We start from the raw sequence: 21,772 nt of genomic DNA, 5'->3' as shown, positions 1-21,772 counted from the left end.
ATGTGGAGTTAGGTGCATGTTTCTTTGGCAGTAAGAAAATACTTGGATTGAAAACTGCTTTGGCCATACTTTATTCTTGATTCTTTTATGTAATCCCAAGTAATCTAAGGAGTTTATTAGTAGATAATATGAAATATTAAAATCTTCTGCCCACAATAAAGTGGGCAAAGAGACATTTTTATTATATTATATTTATTATTATATTACAATTCATTACATACACCTCATGTCTGCCTGAATCAGTGTGGACATTCTTTATCAGAACACAGTTATATAAAATATTTTTCTTTTTATGTAGAAAGATGAGAGCCATATTGGCAACTTGTCAAGACTTACACTGTCCTCTCTCCTTGCAGTAGAAAACAATCTATTGTGCTAAATAATCTGAAATACCATTTTATTAATAGGTAATTAAAATGTGTAGCTAATGAGCCTCCTGAGACTTTAAGCCAAAGCTACACTCTATCCTTTAAATGACTTCCTCAGCTGAGGCTCTTGCCAATGCAATGGAATGATTCCAAGTCTCAATCAATGGGCAGGTAGAATTTGTAGAACTACAACTATCCTACAAATTGGGAGAGACTGGATCCAACATAAGACAGAAAGCACCTTAACCATAGTCGGAACTCCTGCTTGCTTGAGTTGTGACCATGGATGCAAGTCCAACCAAAGAGAATAGAGTGCTTTCAAGACCATGGTAATGGCTGTCAGCATTTGCACGGGGTTTATTGTCCAGCTGGCTTGGTGTAGTACCTTAGCTCCCTTGTTTAACACCTCCTGATCATGTGCCTGATACCTCAAAGAATTTCTTAAAATATTCTTAAACCTTTAGCAACCTTTCCTGCTCTGGGCTCATGAATAAAACATTTATCCAGTCAGCAACTTTGGCAGAGAGGGAAAGCCAAGTTCCATCTGTCAATGTCAAGAGCTGAATTACCCAGTGATTGCAGGTCCTTTAATACCTCTACTTCTTTCTGGCAATATTGGTAAGTAGACAAATACTACCAGCACCTGGTTTCTTAGTAAATATTCATTCTCTAACCTGGTAACATATCACCATCAAGTAAAAGTGGCAAGAGAGGAGTTTCCAAGACTGTGACTAGAGGGAGGAAGCAGAAAGTGTGCTTCCTAAAGTAAAATCTTGGAGAGATGCTGGAGATACACCTTGCAGGAAAAACCACCAAGAAGAGGCAAAACTCCGACACCTCCACACCTCCAGCCGGCACATAGCATCCCCACTCCATGTTAAACGGAGAAACCAGGAGGGCTCCCATGCAGCCAGAGGCCAGCTCCTATCCTGCTTGGGAGAAGCAGAGCACCAGGTGAGCTAAGCGGCACGCAGTACTCCCACAGACAACCCTGGGACAAATCAGCATAGCCCCCTGGACAGACTGACCCCCACCCAGGGAAAAAAGAGAAAAAAACAAACTGAATAATAAACAAGCAGCTAAAAAAAAAAAGTTATGTAGCAAAGAGGGCGGGCGCCCTGAGCCCCAGAGAGTGGGGGAGGGGCACTCCCCATGTGAACTGTAAATAAACAAGCCAGTCAGAGAAGGCAGGAGTGGTGCCACCTCCCCCACTGTGCTTGGAGAGGAGAAGGCTTCCAATGGTGGCTAAAGTGTGGCAGCTCCACCAGAGAGTGGGGGAGGGGCACCTCCCCACATGAACTCTAAATAAAAAAAGACTGCAATTGCAACAGGCGGGTAGGGCTGTATACTGGAGAAAACAAAAGGGGCATGGCGTCCAGGAGAACTCTAAATAAACAAAGCCTGCAGGGCTAGGTGAGTGTAAAGCTCATTCCTGAGATCTGCCTGCAGCAGCAGCTGGTTGACAGTAGGTGGCAGGTGAGGCACAGCCTCAGATAGACATTCACAAAGCTGTCTCCAGACACCTTTTTAAGTTTTTTCTTCCTTTGATGAGACAGGCAGAACTAGGACTGGATGCTGAAGGACTAACTGAAACTGTATTGCATTTGAACTTGTGATTTTTTTTATTTTGTTTTGTTTTTTCTCCCTTTGATGAGACAATGACAGAACTACTTCTCAGTCACCAAAACTAGGACTGGAGGCTGAAGGACTAACACCAAAATTATTAAGACTGAAACTTTATTGCATTTGAACTTGGGGATTTTTTTTTTATTATTATCCTCTTTCGGTCTCTCTAATGCCTGTTTAGCTTACTGTTGATTAGTACACTATCTCTCCCTGCTTATTTCTTTGGCTGTTTTTATTTGTTTGTTTGTTTTTGGTTTTTTTCCCCTTTTTATTTACCTTCTTTGCTTTCCCTCTCCTCTTACCCTTCCATTCTAGATATCACCATTGTTATTATTACAAGCTAGACAATACTGAATTACACACAGTACAGGGACAGTAACAATAGCAAGGGCAATGGTGGGGAGACAGAAAAAGAGGGAAACCATTTTCCCCCCAATAATAAATTAGTACAGGAACCAGAGGGATAAGAAGAAAACAGATACCCAGATACCCAGATCCAGACTCCAACAAAATGAAGATAAACTATGCCAAAGAACCCAATGAAGCCCACAAGAATAACCTGAAAAAAGAAATTGTGCAAGTAATCAATGAGAATTTTATAGAAATGATACTGGATATGGTCAACCAAAACGTGCAGGAGACACTCAAGAAATTCCAAGACAACAAAAATAGAGAATTTGAGAAAGCACAAGAACAAATAAAAGAAACTATAGAAGCACTGTATAAACACCAAAGTGAAACAAAGAATACAATAAATAGAGAGATAAATGAACTCAGGACAAAAATAGACAATATTAAAGAGCAAGTGACTCAGGATATGGAAAACCTCAGAACAAAGAATGAAACAGAAATGCAAAACAAAATGGAAGGCCAATCCAGCAGAATAGAACAAGCAGAAGACAGAATCTCAGAACTTGAAGATGAAATGGTAATTAAAGGAAAAACCAAAGAAGTATTAAACAGCTCAAGACCTGTGAAAAGAAAATTCAAGAACTCACTGACTCCATCAAAAGACCAAATCTGAGAATCATGGGCATTGAAGAAGGAGAAGAGGTGCAAGCAAAAGGACTGCATAATATATTCAACAAAAAAATAACAGAAAATTTCCCAAATCTGGAGAAAACTATGCCAATACAGGTACAGGAAGCATCCAGGACACCAAACAGACTTGACCAAAATAGAACTACTCCACAACATATTATCAATAAAACAACAAGCACAGAGAATAGAGAAAGAATATTGAAGGCTGTAAGAGAGAAAAAACAACTAACATACAAAGGTAAATCCATCAAAATCATAGCAGACTTCTCAACAGAAACATTAAAAGCAAGAAGAGCTTGGGGTGTGGTCTTCCAGGTACTGAATGAAAATAACTTCAATCCTAGGATACTCTACCCAGCAAAACTCTCATTCAAAATAGATGAAGCAATAAAAGTCTTCCATGATAAGCAGAAACTAAAACAATATATGACACAAAGACAAAACTACAAAGGATTCTTCAAGGGATTCTGCACACAGAAAGCGAAACCCAACATAACCATGAAAGGGCAGGCAGTACCAAACTACAGGAAAAGAAAAAGCAAGAAAGTAGAGAGTAAGATCGATTTAGCGACACACAATCAAACCTTCAAACAACTAAGATAACTAAGTGACAGGATTCACCACATACCTATCAATACTAACACTTAATGTTAACAAACTTACTTCCACCATCAAAAGGCACATTTGACAAACTGGATTAAAAAGGAAGATCCAACAATTTGTTGCTTACACAGGCCCACCTCATCGATAGAAATAAGCATAGGCTTAGGATAAAAGGCTGGAAGAAGATTTACCAAGCCATTGGCCCCCAAAAACAGGCAGCAGTAGCAATACTTATCTCGGACAAAGTACACTTCAAACCTACATTGATCAAATGAGATAAAGAAGGACATTCCATACTAATAAAAGGGGAAATAGACCAAAGGAAATAACAATTAACAACCTATATGCACCCAATGTCAACACATCCAATTTCATCAAACATAGCCTGAAGGACCTAAAAGCATATATTAACTCCAACACAGTGGTCATGGGAGACTTTAACACTCCACTATCATCAATAGTTAGGTCATCCAAACAAAAAATCAATAAAGAAATCCTAGATCTAACATATACAATAGATCAAATGGACCTAGTTGTTGTCTACAGAACATTTCATCCAACTTCTACACAATATACATTCTTCTCACCAGTCCATGGAACCTTTTCCAAAACAGATCATACCCTAGGACACAAAGCGAGCCTCAGCAAGTATAAGAAAGCAGAAATTATACCATGCATTCTATCTGATCACAATGCAATAAAACTAGAACTTAACAAAAATAAAGACAAAAAACATGCAAACAGCTAGAAACTGAATAATTCATTGCTTAATGACCAAGGGTCATTCATGAAATAAAAGAGGAAATTAAAAGGTTCCTGGAAGTCAATGAAAATGAAAACACAACCTACCGGAACATATGGGACACAGCAAAGGCAGTCCTGAGAGAAAAGTTTATAGCCATGAGTGCATATATTAAAAAGACTGAAAGATCTCAAATCAATGACCTAATGATACATCTCAAACTCCTAGAAAAACAAGAACAAGCAAATCCAAAACAAATAGAAGGAGAGAAATAATAAAAATAAGAGCTTAAATAAATGAAATAGAAACCAAAAAAACCATGCAAATACAAAGAATTAATGAAACAAAAAGCTGGTTCTTAGAAAAAATAAACAAGATCAATAGACCCTGGGCAATCCTGACTAAAATAAGGACAGAAAAAACTCAAATCAGTAAAATCAGGAATGCTAAAGAGGAGATAACAACAAACACCATGGAATTACAGGAAATCATGAGACTACTTTGAGAACCCATATTCAAATAAATTTGAAATCTTGAAGAAATGCACAGATTTCTAGATATTTATAATCATCCAAAACTGAACCAAGAGGACACTAATCACCTGAATAGATATATAACACAAGATGAAATTGAAGCAGCAATCAAGAGTCTCTGAAAAAAGAAAAGTCCAGGACCTGATGGATTCTCTGCTGAATTCTATCGGACCTTTAAAGAAGAACTAATATCAACCCTCCTTAAACTGTTCTATGAAATAGAAAAGGAAGGAAAACTGCCTAACACATTTTATGAAGCCAGTATTACACTTATCCCAAAACAAGGCAAAGACACCTCCAAAAAGGAGAAACATAGGCCAATCTCCTTAATGAACACTGACGCAAAAATCCTCAACAAAATAATGGCAAACGAATTCAACAACACATCAAAAAGATCATTCACCATGACCAAGTAGGCTTCATCCCAGGAATGCAGGGGTGGTTCAACATACGAAAATCAATAAATGTAATACACCACATTAACAGAAGCAAAGGCAAAAACCACTTGATCATCTCAATAGATGCAGAAAAAGCCTTTGATAAGATCCAACACCATTTCATGATAAAAGCTCTAAGAAAACTAGGAATAGAAGGAAAGTACCTCAACATTATAAAAGCTATATATGACAAACCTACAGCCAGCATTATACTTAACGGAGAAAAACTGAAACCATTCCCTCTAAAATCAGGAATGAGACAGGATGCCCACTATCTCCACTCCTATTCAACATAGTACTGGAATTCCTAGCCAGAGCAATTAGGCAAGAAGAAGGAATAAAAGGAGTACAAATAGGTAAAGAAACTGTCAAAATATCCCTATTTGCAGATGACATGATCTTATACCTTAAAGACTCAAAACACTCTACTCAAAAGCTCCTAGACACCATCAACAGCTATAGCAAGGTAGCAGGATATACAATCAACATAGAAAAATCATTAGCATTTCTGTACACTAATAATGAACAAACTGAGAAAGAATATATGAAAACAATTCCACTTACAATAACCTCAAAAAAATCAAATACCTAGGTGTAAGCTTAACAAAAGATGTGAACAATCTCTACAAGGAAAACTATAAACTTCTGAAGAAAGAGATTGAGGAAGACTATAGAAAGTGGAGAGATCTCCCATGCTCATTGATTGGTAGAATCAACATATTAAAAACATCTATACTCCCCAAAGCAATCTACATGTTTAATGCAATTCCCATCTAAATCCCAATGACATTCATCACAGAGATTGAAAAATCTACTGTTAAATTTATATGGAAACATAAGAGGCCATGAATAGCCAAAGTAATACTCAGCAAAAATAGCAATGCTGGAGGTATCATAATACTGACTTCAAACTATATTACAAAGCACAGCAATAAAGACAGCATGGTACTGACACAAAAACAGATATGAAGACCAGTGGAACAGAATAGAGGACCCAGATATGAAGCCACACAACTATAACCAATTTATCTTTGACAAAGGTGCTAAAAATATACGATGGAGAAATAGCAGCCTCTTCAACAAAAACTCCTGGGAAAACTGGTTAGCAGTCTGCAAAAAACTGAAACTCGGTCCATGTTTATCACCCTATACCAATATTAACTCAAAATGGATCAAGGATCTTAATATCAGACCCCAAACTCTAAAGTTAGTATAGCAAAGAGTAGGAAATACTTTGGAACTAACAGGTATACGCAAGGACTTTCTCAATGGAACCCCAGCAGCACAGCAACTAAGAGATAGCATAGATAAATGGGACTTCATAAAACTAAAAAGCTGCTGCTCAACAAAAGAAATGGTCTCTAAACTGAAGAGAACACCCACAGAGTGAGAGAAAATATTTGCCAGCTATACATCAGACAAAGGACTGATATCCAGAATATACAGGGAACTTAAAAAACTAAATTCTCCCAAAACTAATGAACCAATAAAGAAATGGGCAAGTGAACTAAACAGAACTTTCTCAAAAGAAGAAATTCAAATGGCCAAAAAACCCCTTTTAGAATAGCCATCATTAGCAGCACCGCTAACAACAGGTGTTGGCGAGGATGCGGGGGGGGGGGGGAACTCTTTTACATTTCTGGTGGGAATGCAATCTAGTACAAATACTCTGGAAAAAAATATGGAGGCTTCTTAAAAATCTAAACATTGATCTACTATATGATCCAACAATACCACTCTTGGGGATATACTCAAAAGAATGTGACACAGGTTACTCCAGAGGCACTTGCACACCCATGTTTATTGCAGCACTATTCACAAAAACCAGGATATGGAAACTGCCAAGATGCCCCACTACTGATGAATGGATTAAGAAAATGTGGTATTTATACACAATGGAATTTTATGCAGCCATGAAGAAGAATAAAATGTTATTATTCACAAGTAAATGGATGGAACTGGAGAACATCATTCTGAGTGAGGTTAGCCTGGCCCAAAAGACCAAAAATCGTATGTTCTCCCTCATATGTGGACATTAGATCAAGGGCAAACACAACAAGGGGATTGGACTTTGATCACATAATAAAGTGAGAGCACACAAGGGAGATATGAGGATAGGTAAGACACCCAAAAACTAGATAGCATTTGTTGCCCTCAATGCAGAGAAACTAATGCAGATAATTTAAAGTGACAGAGGCCAGTAGGAGAAGGGGACCAGGAACTAGATAAAAAGTTAGTTTGAGAAGAATTAATTTAGAAGGAACACACATGTACAGGAAAGCAATGCGAGTAAACTCCCTGTATAGCTATCCTTATCTCAACTAGCAAAAACCCTTGGTCCTTCTAATTATTGCTTATACTCTCTCTTCAACAAAATTAGAGATAAGGACAAAATAGTTTCTGCCAGGTAGCGAGGGGTAAGGAGGGGTAAGGAAGGGAGGGGGAGTAAAGGAGGGGGCAGGGGGAAGGGGGGAATTATGACCCAAACATTGTATGCACATATGAATAAGAAAAAAAGATTGGAAGACCTGAAATAAAAAATGGCAAGAGACCATGGTTACCCAGCTGTCTTGTGTTTTCCCATTTACAATCTATACTAGTTTTCTGGGACTACCATAACACAGTGCCACCAACTGGGTGGCTGCAAAGCAGGAATTTATGGTCTCACAATTATGGAAACTACAGATCAAGGTGTTGGTAGAGTTGGTTCCTTCTGAAGGGTATGAGAGAGTCTGATCCGTGACTCATGCCTAGCTTCTGTCATTTACTGGCAATCTTTGGCATTCCTTGCCTTGTAAAAACATCACCCTGATCTCTGCTTTCATCTTCACATGGTACATGTGTATACATGTCTGTGTTAAATTTTCTCTTCTTAGGACAACTCCAGTCTTATTGGATTGGGGCCCACCCTACTCCTGTATGATCTCAATTCAAGTAATTATATCAACAATGACCCAATTTCCAAAATGGTCACATTCTGAGCTATTGGTGGCTGTGAGTTCCACATGAGAATTTTTGAAGGACACAATTTAACCCATAATACATTTTTTCTATCTTTTTGCAAAGTGCATTTCCTTTTCCTGCTGGTTACGTAAAAATAAACCACCTATTCATAAAAAATCAATGGGGATTGGTTTTCCTTACATAGATCAAAAAAATATTCTGGACTTTATATATAATGACTTACTTGCCAAAAGAGTCAATTTGATATTATGTTGTTTGGTGAACATTCAAGAACTAAAGCAATTTTGGAAGAAAGTATAAAGTTATTGCCATTGGCATTTTATGAGTAACTTATTCCAAATGACTCCATGTTGAGAATATAAGAGAAGGAAGCTAAACAGAAAGTTTACCATGTAACATTTCAAAGCTTCATAGTTGAATATACAGAAAACATATTTTCTTCTCAAATGTCTATAAAAGAATGACCTAAAACCAAAAAGTTTTCACAGTTGGGGGTTAGAGTGCAGAGAAGGGAGGCACAAATTTTTAATGAACAGTCATAGAATTCATAAGGTTATTAGTTATCTCAGGTGGCATTACATTCTATTGAACAAACATAAAATCATGCTTTCAGAGTTCCTTATGGGCCAAGTCTCTTGTACACATACAAAAGGAAAACATGACTTCAATGAACAAAGGAAAACCATTGTGACCCTAAAGTTGATTCATGGCGAAGACAATTTTACTCAATATATTTTCATTTTATATTAATCTGAAAAAAAAGTTTTCTAATCCGTCCATGATCAAATCACATCCCTGCCAAATTCCTCCAGGACATTAATCTATCATATATGTGGATTTTTTTTTATATTCACAAAGTAAATGTATGTGGGGGAATACATCCCTACAAATTTGATATGCATTATCATGAGCTCCTCTGTATAAAGACAAATACAATACAAAATCAAGCAGGGCTGGAAGAGTGGCTCAAGGGGTACAATGCCTGCCTAGCACATGTGAGGTTCTGAGTTCAAACCCCAGTACAACCAAGAAAAAGTCATAGAGAGGGGAAAATACTGGTTTCATATAGTCAAAGCTACTGACTACAGAATCTACTCCCCTTAAGGTCATGTTGCCTCAGTTTGTGCACAGCAAAAAGCCACCTCATTGTTCACATTCTTTGATTCTCAGGCAGTGACAATCCATGAAACATACATACACAGACCCACACACACACAGAGCAACAAGCTTTCCTTTTCAGAATAACAAAATCCAAACAAGTTGTTCTGACTACCCTTCCTTCTAGTTCATTCCAGTTCTAGGAAAATAAAACAGCCTATTTTTGTTCTTTACTTTCCTGCCTTGGTTTTGATTAGTGAACTATCACAAGAATTTGTAGGATTGTTAATTTTGCCCTGAAGGCCCATCAAGAAACATCACCTCATAAACATCACTAGCACCTCTTCGGATTGACCCCATCTCACCCACAGGACTGTCAGTGTAAGCACTGAGAAAACCTTTTGTGTGGCTGGTTTTATAATACTCTTCAAAGAAGAAAAGAATCATCTTAAGTAAAACTTGCTTTCAATATCACAAAACACCATTTCAGACATACCTGATTTCTCCTGTTGAAAGTTATATTTGGTATAGACAACAGAGTAAACCTGGATATGAAGGATATACTTGTCTATTAGAGACAAATAATATAGAAGGCAGTAGAATTCAACAATTACTTTACAAAGATATTCTCTTTTCATGCTTTTTAGTTACATTCAAATTACACATCTGGGAAGCTCCCCCAAAACAAGAAGGAATTAACTTCATGAAATGCTTGGGTCTATTTCTTGTAGGGTGGGATTTTCATTTCCAGGTAATTTTCCTTATAACTGGTTACCTTTCTCCAAAGGACTTTTCTGTTCACACTGCCTTTGACATTGTGACATTTTTATGTACCTGGGGTTTTTTTTATTCATTTATTCACGTGTGCATACATAGTTTGGGCCATTTCTCCCCTCTACCCCCTCCCTCTCCCCCCACTCCACCTCGCTTCCAGGCAGAACCTGTTGGGCCCTTATCTCTAATTTTGTTGAAGAGAAGACATAAGCATAATAAGAAAGACAAAGCACTTTTGCTAGTTGAGTCAAGGGTAGCTATACAGAGAGATTCCTAGCATTGCTTCCATGTACAAATGCATTACAACTCAAGTTGATTCATCTCTAACTGATCTTTACACTGGTTGCTGATCCCCTTCTCATATTGACCTCTGTCACTTTAAGGTTTCTGCATTAGCTCCTCTGCAGTGGGGGCATCAAACGCTTTCATGTTTTGGGTTTTCTACCTATTCCCATACCTTCCATATGTGCTCTCCCCTTGTCATGTGACCCAAGTCCAACCACATTGCTGTATTTGCCCTAGATCTAAAGTCCACATATGAGGGAGAACATATGATTTTTGGTCTTCTGAGCCTGGCTGACCTGGCTCAGAATGATATTCTCCAGTTCCATCCATTTACTTGCAAATGATAAGATTTCATTCTTTCTCATGGCTGAGTAAAATTCCATTGTGTATAAATACCACATTTTCTTAATCCATTCATCAGTAGTGGGGCATCTTGGCTGTTTCCATAACTTGGCTATTGTGAATAGTGCTGCAATAAACATGGGTGTGCAGGTGCCTCTGGAGTAACCTGTGTCACATTCCTTTGGGTATATCCCCAGGAGTGGGATTGCAGGATCATATGACAGATCTATGTTTAGATTTTTAAGAAGCCTCCATATTTTTTTCCAGAGTGTTTGCATGAGCTTGCATTCCCATCAGCAGTGTAGGACGGTTCCTTTTCCCGCACATCCTCACCAACACCTGTTGTTGGTGGTGTTTTTGATGATGGCTATTCTAACAGGGGTGAGCTGGAATCTTAGTGTGGTTTTGATTTGCATTTCCTTTATGGCTAGAGATGGTGAGCATTTTTTCATGTGTTTTTGGCCATTTGAATTTCTTCTTTTGAAAAAGTTCTGTTTAGTTCACGTGCTCATTTTTTTATTGATTCATTGATTTGGGGAGAGTTTAGTTTCTTAAGTTCCTTGTATATTCTGGTTATCAGTCCTTTGTTTGATGTATAGCTGGAAAATATTTTCTCTCACTCTGTTGGTGTTCTCTTCAGTTTAGAGACCATTTCTTTTGTTGTGCAGAAGCTTTTTAATTTTATGAAGTCCCATTTGTCCATCCTTTCTCTTAGTTGCTGAGCTGCTGTGGTTCTATTGAGGAAGTCCTTGCCTATACCTATTACTTCCAGAGTATACCCTGCTCTTTCCTATACTAACTGCAAAGTTTCAGGTCTGATTTTAAGGTCCTTGATCCATTTTCAGTTGATACTAGTACTGGGTAATAAACATGGTTTTCTGTTTCTTGCAGACGGATAACCACTTTTCCCAGCAACATTTGTTGAAGAGGCTGTCTTTTTCCATCGTATATTTTTAGCACCTTTGACAAAAATAAGGTGGGCATAGCTGTGTAGATTCATATCCAAGTCCTCTATTCTGTTCCACTGGTCTTCATGTTTGTTTTTGTGCCAGTACCATGCTGTTTTTATTGCTACTGCTTTGTAATATAGTTTGAAGTCGGTATTATGATACCTCCAGCATTGCTATTTTTGCTGAGTATTACCTTGGCTATTTGTGGTCTCTTGAGTTTCCAAATGAACTTTAAGGTATATTTTTCAATCTCTGTGATGAATGTCATTGGGATTTTTATGGGAATTGCATTAAACATGTAGATTGCTTTTGGGAGTATAGATGTTTTTACTATGCTGATTCTACCAATCCATGAGCATGGGAGATCTCTCTACTTTCTATAGTCTTCCTCAATCTCTTTCTTCAGAAGTTTATAGTTTTCCTTGTAGAGGTCTTTCACATCCTTTGTTAAGTTTACACCTAGGTATTTGATTTTTTTTGAGGCTACTGTAAATGGAAGTGTTTCCATATATTCTTTCTTAGTTTGTTTGTTTTTGGTGTATAGAAAAGCTAATAATTTTTGGAAGTTGATTTTGTATCCTGCCACCTTGTTATACCCGCTTATGGTGTCTAAGAGTTTTTGGGTAGAGTTTTTTGGGTCTTTAAAGTAGAGGATCATATCATCTGCAAATAGGGATATTTGGACAGTTCCTTTACCTATTTGTATTCCTTTTATTCCTTCTTCTTGCCTAATTGCTCTGGCTAGGAATTCCAGTACTATGTTGAATAGGAGTGGAGATAGTGGGCATCCTTGTCTAGTTCCTGATTTTAGAGGGAATGGTTTCAGCTTTTCACCATTAACTATAATGCTGGCTGTAGGTTTGTCATATATAGCCTTTACAATGTTGAGGTACTTTCTTTCTATTCCTAGTTTTCTTAGAGCTTTTATCATGAAATGGTGTTGGATCTTATCAAAGGCTTTTTCTGCATCTATTGAGATGATCAAGTGGTTTTTGCCTTTGCTTCTGTTAATGTATTACATTTATTGATTTTCATATGTTGAACTACCCCTGCATTCCTGGGATGAAGCCTACTTGGTTGTGGTGATTGATATTTTTGATGTGTTGTTGAATTCGGTTTGCCATTATTTTATTGAGGATTTTTGCATCAATGTTCATTAAGGAGATTGGCCTATAGTTCTCCTTTTTGGAGGTGTCTCTGCCTAGTTTTGGGATAAGTGTAATACTGGCTTCATAAAATGTGTTAGGCAGTTTTCCTTCCTTTTCTATTTTGTGGAACAGTTTAAAGAGGGTTGATATTAGTTCTTTAAAGGTCTGATAGAATTCAGCAGAGAATCCATCAGGTCCTGGACTTTTCTTTTTTGGGAGACTCTTGATTGCTGCTTCAATTTTATTTTGTGTTATAGATCTATTCAGGTGATTAGTGTCCTCTTGGTTCAGTTTTGGATGATCATAAATATCTAGAAATCTGTCCATTTCTTCAAGATTTTCAAATTTATTAGAATATAGGTTCTCAAAGTAGTCTCTGACGATTTCCTGTATTTATGTGGCTTTTTTTGTTATCTCCCCTTTTGCATTTCTGGTTTTCCTGATTTGTTTTTTTCTCTGCTCATTTTAGTCAGGTTTGCCAGGGGTCTGTCAATCTTATTTATTTTTTCCAAGAACCAGCTTTTTATTTCATTAATTCTTTGTATGGGTTTTTTTTGGTTTCTATTTCATTGATTTCGGCCCTTATTTTTTATTATTTCTCTCCTTCTGTTTGTTTTGGGATTTGCTTGCTCTTGTTTTTCTAGTAGTTTCAGATGTAGTATTAAGTCATTGATTTGAGATCTTTCTGTCTTTTTAATATATGCACTCATGGCTATAAAGTTTCCTCTCAGAACTGCCTTTGCTGTGTCCCATAGGTTCTGGTATGTCATGTTTTCATTTTCACTAACTTCCAGGAAACTTTTAATTTCCTCTTGTATTTCATCATTGACCCATTGATCATTGAATAATGTGTTGTTCATCTTCCAATTCTTTGCATATTTTCTGCTGTTGTTTTTGTTGTTGAGTTCTAGTTTTAATGCATTGTGATCAGATAGAATGCATGAGATCATTTCTATTTTCTTATATTTGCTGAGGCTTGCCTTGTGCCCTAAGATATGATCAATTTTGGAGAATGTTCTATGGGCTGCTGAGAAGAATGTATATTGTGCGGATGTTGGATGAAATATTCTGTAGACATCAGCTAGGTCCATTTGCTCTATGGTATGATTTAGATCTAGGATTTCTTTATTGATTATTTTTGTTTGGATGACCTATCTACTGGTGATAGGGGGTATTAAAATCTCCCACTAGCACTGTGTTGGAGTTTATATATGTTTTTAGGTCCTTCACAGTATGTTTAATGAAATTTGGTGCACTGATGTTGGGTGCATTTAGGTTGATAATTGTTGTTTCCTTTTGGTGTATTTCTCCTTTTATTCGTATGGAATGCCCTTCTTTATCTTGTTTGATCAATGTGAGTCTGAAGTCTACTTTGTCAGAGATAAGTATTGCTACTCCTGCCTGTTTTCTGGGGCAAATGGCTTGGTAAATCTTTTTCCAGCCTTTCACCCTAAGCCAGTGCTTGTTTCTGTCAATGAGATGGTCTCTTATAAACAACAAATTGTTGGGTCTTACTTTTTAATCCAGATTGCCAAACGGTGTCTTTTGATGGGGTTGTTAAGTCCATTAACATTCAGTGTTAATATTGATAAGTATGTGGTGATTCCTGTCATTTAGTTGTTTTTGTTGTTTAAGGTTTTGATTGTGTGCACCTGAATCTATGTTACTCTCTGATACCTTGTCTTTTCTTCTCCTGTGGTTTTGTACTGCCTTTCCTCACATGGTTTTGTTTGCTTTCATTTTCTATGTGCAGAATCCCTTGAAGAATCTTTTGTAGTGGTGGCTTGGTGGTCATTTTATTGTCTTAGTTTCTGCTTATCATGGAAGACTTCTAGTTTTGAATGATACTTATGCTGGGTGGAGTATCCTAGGGTTGAAGTTATTTTCATTCAGTGCCTGGAATAACTCACTCCATGCCCTCCTTGCTTTTAAGGTTTCTGTTGAGAAATCTGCTGTGATTTTGATGGGTTTACTTTTGTATGTTACCTGTTTTTTTTCTCTCTTACAGCCTTCAATATTCTTTCTCTATTCTCCATGCTTGTTGTTTTAATGATGTTGTTGGGTAGTTCTATTTTGGTCAAGTCTGTTTCATGTCCTGGAGGCTTCCTGTACCTGAATGGGCATAACTTTCTCTAGATTTGGGAAATTTTTTGTTATATTGTTGAATATATTGTGAATCCCTTTTATTCAGACTTCTTCTCCTTCCTCAATGCCCATGATTCTCAGGTTTGGTCTTTTGATGGAGTTGGTGAGTTCTTGCATTTTCTTTTCACAGGTCTTGAGTTGTTTAACTAATAGCTCTTTAGTGTTTCCTTGAATTTCCATTTCATCTTCAGGTTCCAAGATTCTGTCTTCCTCTTGCTTTAATCTGCTGTAGTGGCCTTCTATTGTGTTTTGTGCTTCTGTTTCATTCTTTTTTCTGAGGTTTTCTATGCCATGGGTTACTTCCTCTTTAATATTGTCTATTTTGTCTTTAATTCATTTATCTCTCTATTTATCGTGTTCTCTGTTTCACTTTGGTGTTTATTTAGGGCTCCTATGAGTTCATTTATTTGTTTCTGCATCTTCTCATATTCTTTATTTTTTGGTGTCTTGAAATTTCTTGAGTGCCTCTCATACATTTTGGTTAACCATTTCTAGCATCATCTCCATGAAATTCTCAGTGATTACTTATAGGATATCTTCTTTAAGGGTGTTCTTGTGGGCATTGTTGGGTTTCTTGGCATCACTTATCTTTGTTTTGTTGGAGTCTGGAACTGGGTATCCATTTTCTTCATTTCCCTCTGAATCCTTATTAAATTATTTTTTGGGAGGGGAATGGTTTCCATCCCTTTTTCTTCTACCCTTCATTCTTGTTGGTTTTGTGTAACTGTTCTTGATAGGCTTTTGGTGGTTTCAGTCACCTGTTTTCGTTCCTTTGGTTAAATTGTTTTTGTGGCTGTTTTGGGTTTTTAGTTAATTGTGTGTATGCTGTTTCTGTCCCTGGTTTGGCTGTAATTTAGTATTAACTAATTCACAGTGATAAAACAAAAAAAATTAAAAACCCAAAGAAATCAACAGGGAGAGATGAGCAAACAAAGAAACAAAAACTCCAGGTTCAGGATCAATAAAATTTTAGTCTTAGTTTAAGTTCTGGTGTTACTCCTCCAGTATCCAGTCCTGGTGTTGGAATTTAAGCAGAAGCTCCTTCTTAGTCTTGCCAGGTGGTTAGCCTGTGGGTAGTGTTTTGTTTTTGTTTTTGTTTTTTTTCTTCTTTCAGCAGCTGCTGCTTGGTTAGCTTCTCCTGCAGTGAGGTGTGGCAGCTCAGCAGTCTACTAGTTGTCCTGCTTTGAAGTTGGCTTATCTCTGCACTTGTTTACTAGGGGCTTGTGTCTTTGCCTTGCCCCCTTTCCCTGGGAAAAGGGCAAGGGCAAGGTCAGTGATCTGTCAGCTGGCTGCCAGCATGTTGTGGTGGTTTGCTGTTTGTTTCTCAATGCTGCAGAGCCATCTGACTGTGGGTGCCCAGGGACTGAGCCCTGTAGTCTGCCACCTTTGCTCCTTCTCTACTTCAGGCAGGGCCTATCACCCACCCACTGTAGGCCCTCCTGCCATTTGTTTACTGATGGTTCACGTGAGTTCAGCTCCTTGCCCCTCCCCCTTCTCTGGTGTGCTTTCAGCAACCCCTGCCCCCTCTGCTGTGTGCTAGTTTTCAGTTCTGTTGTTCATTGTTCAGATTTGTTTTTGGTTTTTTTTTTTTTGCAGGGGGGCGGAAATCAGTCTGTCCAGGGGGGTTGTGCTGGTTTATCCCAGGGGTGGCGGAGGGATACTGTGTGAGGCTTGGCACTCACCTGTTTGGTCTGCTGAAGGTCTTTGAAGCATGTTTGGAGCTGACAGCTAGAAATGGTGGCAGTGTGAGGGTGGCAGCCCATCTGTTCTCTCAGTGTACCATGGCATGGAGAAGTCTTCCATGGGCTAGGGGTTCAGGGTGCCAAAGTTTCAACTCTCCCTGGTGTGTCACCTCTACCAAGCATAGCTCCAGCATCTCAACAAGGTTCTTGATTCACTGAGCTCATGCTGTCTGCATCTGTCCCCCAGTTGCCATGTTGGATCCTTCTCTTAGCATTTCTAATCCTCTCCTTGTAACTAGCACTTAGGGAGTGCATGGTGCAGTGAGTCTTATGTACCTGTTTTAATGCATCATTAATCAACAGTCACAATCCCAGTTCTTGGAATGCTCTCATTGTAAAAAAAAAAAAAAAAATTGCTTAAGCTCATTTTTCCAAGGATTGCTGCTGCTGTTCTGTAGAAGATGGATGGTAGGGGTTTTGCTAAGTCTTATTGGTATTCTAGGCGCTGGATCAGAGTTTCAAGAGATTACAGGCAGCCCTAAATGTAGTCCATCAGCCAGTGTCATTGTGAGCTGTATCCTGCTGTATGGGCCAGTGATTCTTAAAAGAGGGCATGTGAAGCACTGTGGGCCCCTCCCAGGTTCAAAGGACCCAGTGCCCTGAACCTGAGAGATGTCCTCTGTCAAGGTGGAGGCTCAAATCTCTGCTCAGAGAAAAGGAAGTACTTCAGAATAGACACCCTTCCTAGAAACAGCTTCAATAAGGTCTGGACTGGGAAGAAATTTTGTAGACAAAGATAGTAACAAACATGGACCCAGAGAAGCCTCCTCAGCTCATTGTTAACCACAATCAGATAGAGCATGCCAGGTTCCTGAAACATAAGTACCTTTATAAAATCTAACTGTGTTCCTTTCAGCTTCTCCCAGCTTCATTTTGAGGCCAGGGGTATTAGGCTGAGAAAATGTTATGAGCAGGAAGAGCGCCCACATGCAAAGAAAGGAAAGCATCCTGTTGAGGGTGGCTCATGATGAGTGGGGTGAAGGAGTGCCAGTCTTAGAGCCACCACCATCATTCCTCCACAGCCCTGAGTCCTGTGCATAAGAAGGGGCTACAGAAGCCTAGTTTTTCCCAACTCATTGGCTTTGCTTGTACAACTCCCTGAGCCCCATGTGCTCTTTGATAGACCTGGCTACTTCTCATGCATTAGATCAGCTCAAATGTCAGCCCCTTGGAAACACCTTCCTCACCAGCATATCAAAGTTTTTAATCTCTATTACCATCTATGCTGGCAAACTTGCACATATACTTTATTGATATTTTCATATGCTCTGCTTGTCCTATTTATAATCTGCTTCTACACTGGGCCGAATTCCCATGAAGGCAGGGACTGAATGTTAATTTCACTAGGACAATACTTAACACATGTAAATGCCCTAAAAAGGTTGGCTGAATGAATCTTTTTAAGAATAGTACCGCTCAATAGAACTTTCTGGAACAATGGACATGTTCTTTGTTATGCATTGTCCAATATCGTAGCCACTAGCTATAGTTGACTACTGAGAATTTGATATGTAGTTAGTGTAAATAAGGAACTAAAATGCAGATGGTCATTAAGTTTAAATTTAAATGTAGACATTGTTTGACATATTTGAGAGCACAGTTTTACCACAATCTCCTCAATCATCAGAAAGACACACAACTATTCCAAAAGAGCTGATCTGATTCAAAGGAGGAGTTTTCTTGACTCTGACTATGGCATTTTTGTGAGCTATTCAACCTTGCCTGTGCACTATGATATTACTAATCTTAACCTTAATGCATTCCCTGAGTATATGAAATATATGTCATATATTATAAAACAAGATAATTTGAACCATATTTTTTTAAAAAACCACTTATCATGTTTTTCTACTTCATCTTGTTGATGTGCATACACACAAAGCTCAAACATCTTTAAAAAAGAATAGAATAGGCAATATAGTAAAACCATTCCAAGGTGTCTGTTTAACCAAAATATCAAAATGGCAAAGTAAGTATTGTCTTATTGAGTAAATGGGCTATGGTCTTTGAGGGTGGAGGTTATGGCTGCTTGTTTTCTGGCATTAGGTGTTTTTTGTTTGTTTGGCTTTATTTTTAAATTAGGTCTCACTATATAGCCAAAGCTAGCCTCAAACTCATACTTAGCTGGGCATTGGTGGCTCATGCCTATAATCCCACTTACTTGAGAGACTGAGATTGGGAGGATCAAAGTTTAAGTTCAGCCCTAGCAAGAAAGTTTGTGAGATCTCATCTCAACAAAGAAAAGCTGAGTGAGGTGGAGTATGCCTGTCATCCCAGCAATGGTGGGAAATGCAAAATAGGAGATCATGGGACACAAAAGGAGGTCATACCTCCAAAGTAACTGGAGCAAAAAGGGCTGCAGGCATGGCTCAAGGTAGAGTGCCTGCCTAGCAAACACAAAACCCTAAGTTCAAACTCCTCCCCCCAAAAAACTAACCAATAAAAAAACCTCATGCTCTTCCTACCTTAGACTCCTGAGTGCTGCAATTATAGGTGCGAACCACTATGCCTAGCCATTGTATTTTTTATCTCCAGGTGCTAGCACAGTGTAACTGTGAAGAATTTCTCCCTTTTTATTTCTTTAAAAATTTTTTGCAGTGCTGGGATGGAACCCAGGGCTTCATGTATGCTATGCAAGCACTCTACCACTGAGCTAGTCATAGCCCCAGCCATGGAGAATTTCTTGAAAACATAAGTAATTTCCAAAAAGCCAATCTGTTCAGTTTATTTATTTGCCTCATTTTCTTTTCCCATTTATTATACTCATTTTCTCAGTGGAAGAAGTCAAAATGGATGGTTAAGGGGGTTGCAGACTGTAGAATAAATGGACCTTTCCCCCCATATACTCAAGCTGCCCAGATAGAGTGGCTCAAGCCTAAGTCTGTATCACAGAAGAGTCAATGGCCCATGGGAGACTCAGGTTTCAGCCACGTCCAAATACCAAGTGAGGGCACTGAGAGCCCCACTGGCCAGGGTACTTAAGCCCAGACACAACAGGAACAGCCAAATGGTTGACACTCAAGGCTTATTCTCAAAGCGATCACTCAATGGGAATGCGAGGAAGAAAAAGAATAGAAACTATGTGATTGGCAAATAAGAAACCAAGCACTCTTGGTAAGCCTGATTTGAATTCAGTCACATTTAGTTTCCAGTTCTCGCTCTGAAAGAATATGGGTCCCACCATCTCCTCTCACTTTGATAGCAGGAGAATCACACTAATTTTCTCTTTTCTTCAGTCACCTATCTTGCAAATGGATCCAGATAGAATTTATTCTAATTTGAAAGTGGTATCCCCAGCAAATAATTTTCAGAAAAATTACAACCAGACATTTCCTTCTCCTTCTTTTGCCTCCTCCTCACTTTCCCTCCTTTCCTTTACATGCCCCCCCTACTCTTTGATATAGTGGATCACAATCAGAATTTTCTCTTTTTGATCTAGTTAGAAAAATAGTTTCTTTGCTTCAATATTGACAGCAGCTACAGCTGAACTGCCCCGGGCCAGAAATCCTTTGTCTGAAATAAACAAACAAAAAATTTGTCTCTCCCCATTTCCCACAAAGCCTGTCACCTGCCTCTCAGCTGGAAATGGAACCACAGGCAGCTACACCATGAGATTTATTTTAATAAGTTATAAAAAAGGCAAAAATAAGCATGATTCTTATCACAGGGTAGATTTTTCCAGTGCCTGCTTTGTTAGGGATGGCATTTCTGTTAACGCTCTTGTATTAAAACTGCATGTCCATATTTTAATTTTGCCATAATATCACATCATGGTACTTTATAAGGGAGAGTCATCAAGAACCATACCAAAAAGACATTATTGAACTTCACTTGAGTAAGCTGTTTAAAGAGAGAGAGAAAGAGGAAGGACCATAGAGACTCTTAAGAGTCTCAAGAGAGAATAACCATTTTTTATTCTCCATTTGAAATTTATCATCCATCCCATTATGCATCACATGGAGCATCATTTATCTTTAAGTGGGTTTGACAGTCAATCTTTTGTTCTATTGGATCAGATATTATTATGTATCAACCAACTCAGGACCCTGCCGTGCCTGAGAAGCATGTTTGGGAAAACAGATGCCTACACTGATGCTCTCTTTCTGTTAAATGACAAACTTCCACAAAGCAAGATTTCGTATGGTCTCTTGGGTAACCATGCTAGACCAAGGCAACACCACATCTGAGAAAATAGTAATTCCAAATGTGACAAGATAGGACTGAAGAACATACACAGAAATTTTATCTGTTTTCATAGTTAATCATAAATAGGAGAAAGAAAGAAAGAAAGAAAGCCACCTTCTTCACATTAAGCACTCCTTTTATAAACCACAGAAGGCATAGGAAACACGGGTCTTCATACTCTGATCTTAGAGAAGATACAATTAATACACCTTAGGAAATAGAGCATTCAACACCTTTCCCTTTATGTGGGAAGGGCCTCCTCCAAGATCATGAATGTCACCTTCTCCTAGACTTGATTGGGATTGTACAAACAATATTTACAAATCCTTTGGAAGCTTTCTGGTTAAAAAGGAGAGAGTAATTTTTTGCATAACAGAAGGTGGTTCTCACTCTTTCCAATTCTCTGACCCAGCAAAAATTATTGTCAACTATCTGCCTAGTTGAGGGATATTGATTCTTCTGTTGCCATAGCAACACATTAGTTGTCAGGTCTATGTGACTCTTAGACTCAGTGCCTAATCTGCTCCTCCTGGCTTTTTGGATTTTGACACTTTCTAAGCCTTAATTAGCTTATTTGATGGGACTCGCACATTTTATTTTTGTACTAAGTAGCTATTGAAAATACAGTCATCCACAGAACAGAACACAGAGGTAAAAATCAGTATGCTGTCAGGCAGACCAGAGATGACAAAGAGCAAGAGTAAAGAGGGAGGCACAGGCTCCACTTGCGGCTCCTCAGATATTGGGGAAAATCAAAACAGTTTTTGCCATCTGTCACATAGCACAGTG

Source organism: Castor canadensis, chromosome 10 (genome assembly GCF_047511655.1).
Source record: "Castor canadensis chromosome 10, mCasCan1.hap1v2, whole genome shotgun sequence".
NCBI lineage: Eukaryota > Metazoa > Chordata > Mammalia > Rodentia > Castoridae > Castor > Castor canadensis.
The sequence above is the reverse complement of the archived record's forward strand: the minus strand, read 5'-3'. Positions refer to the sequence as shown.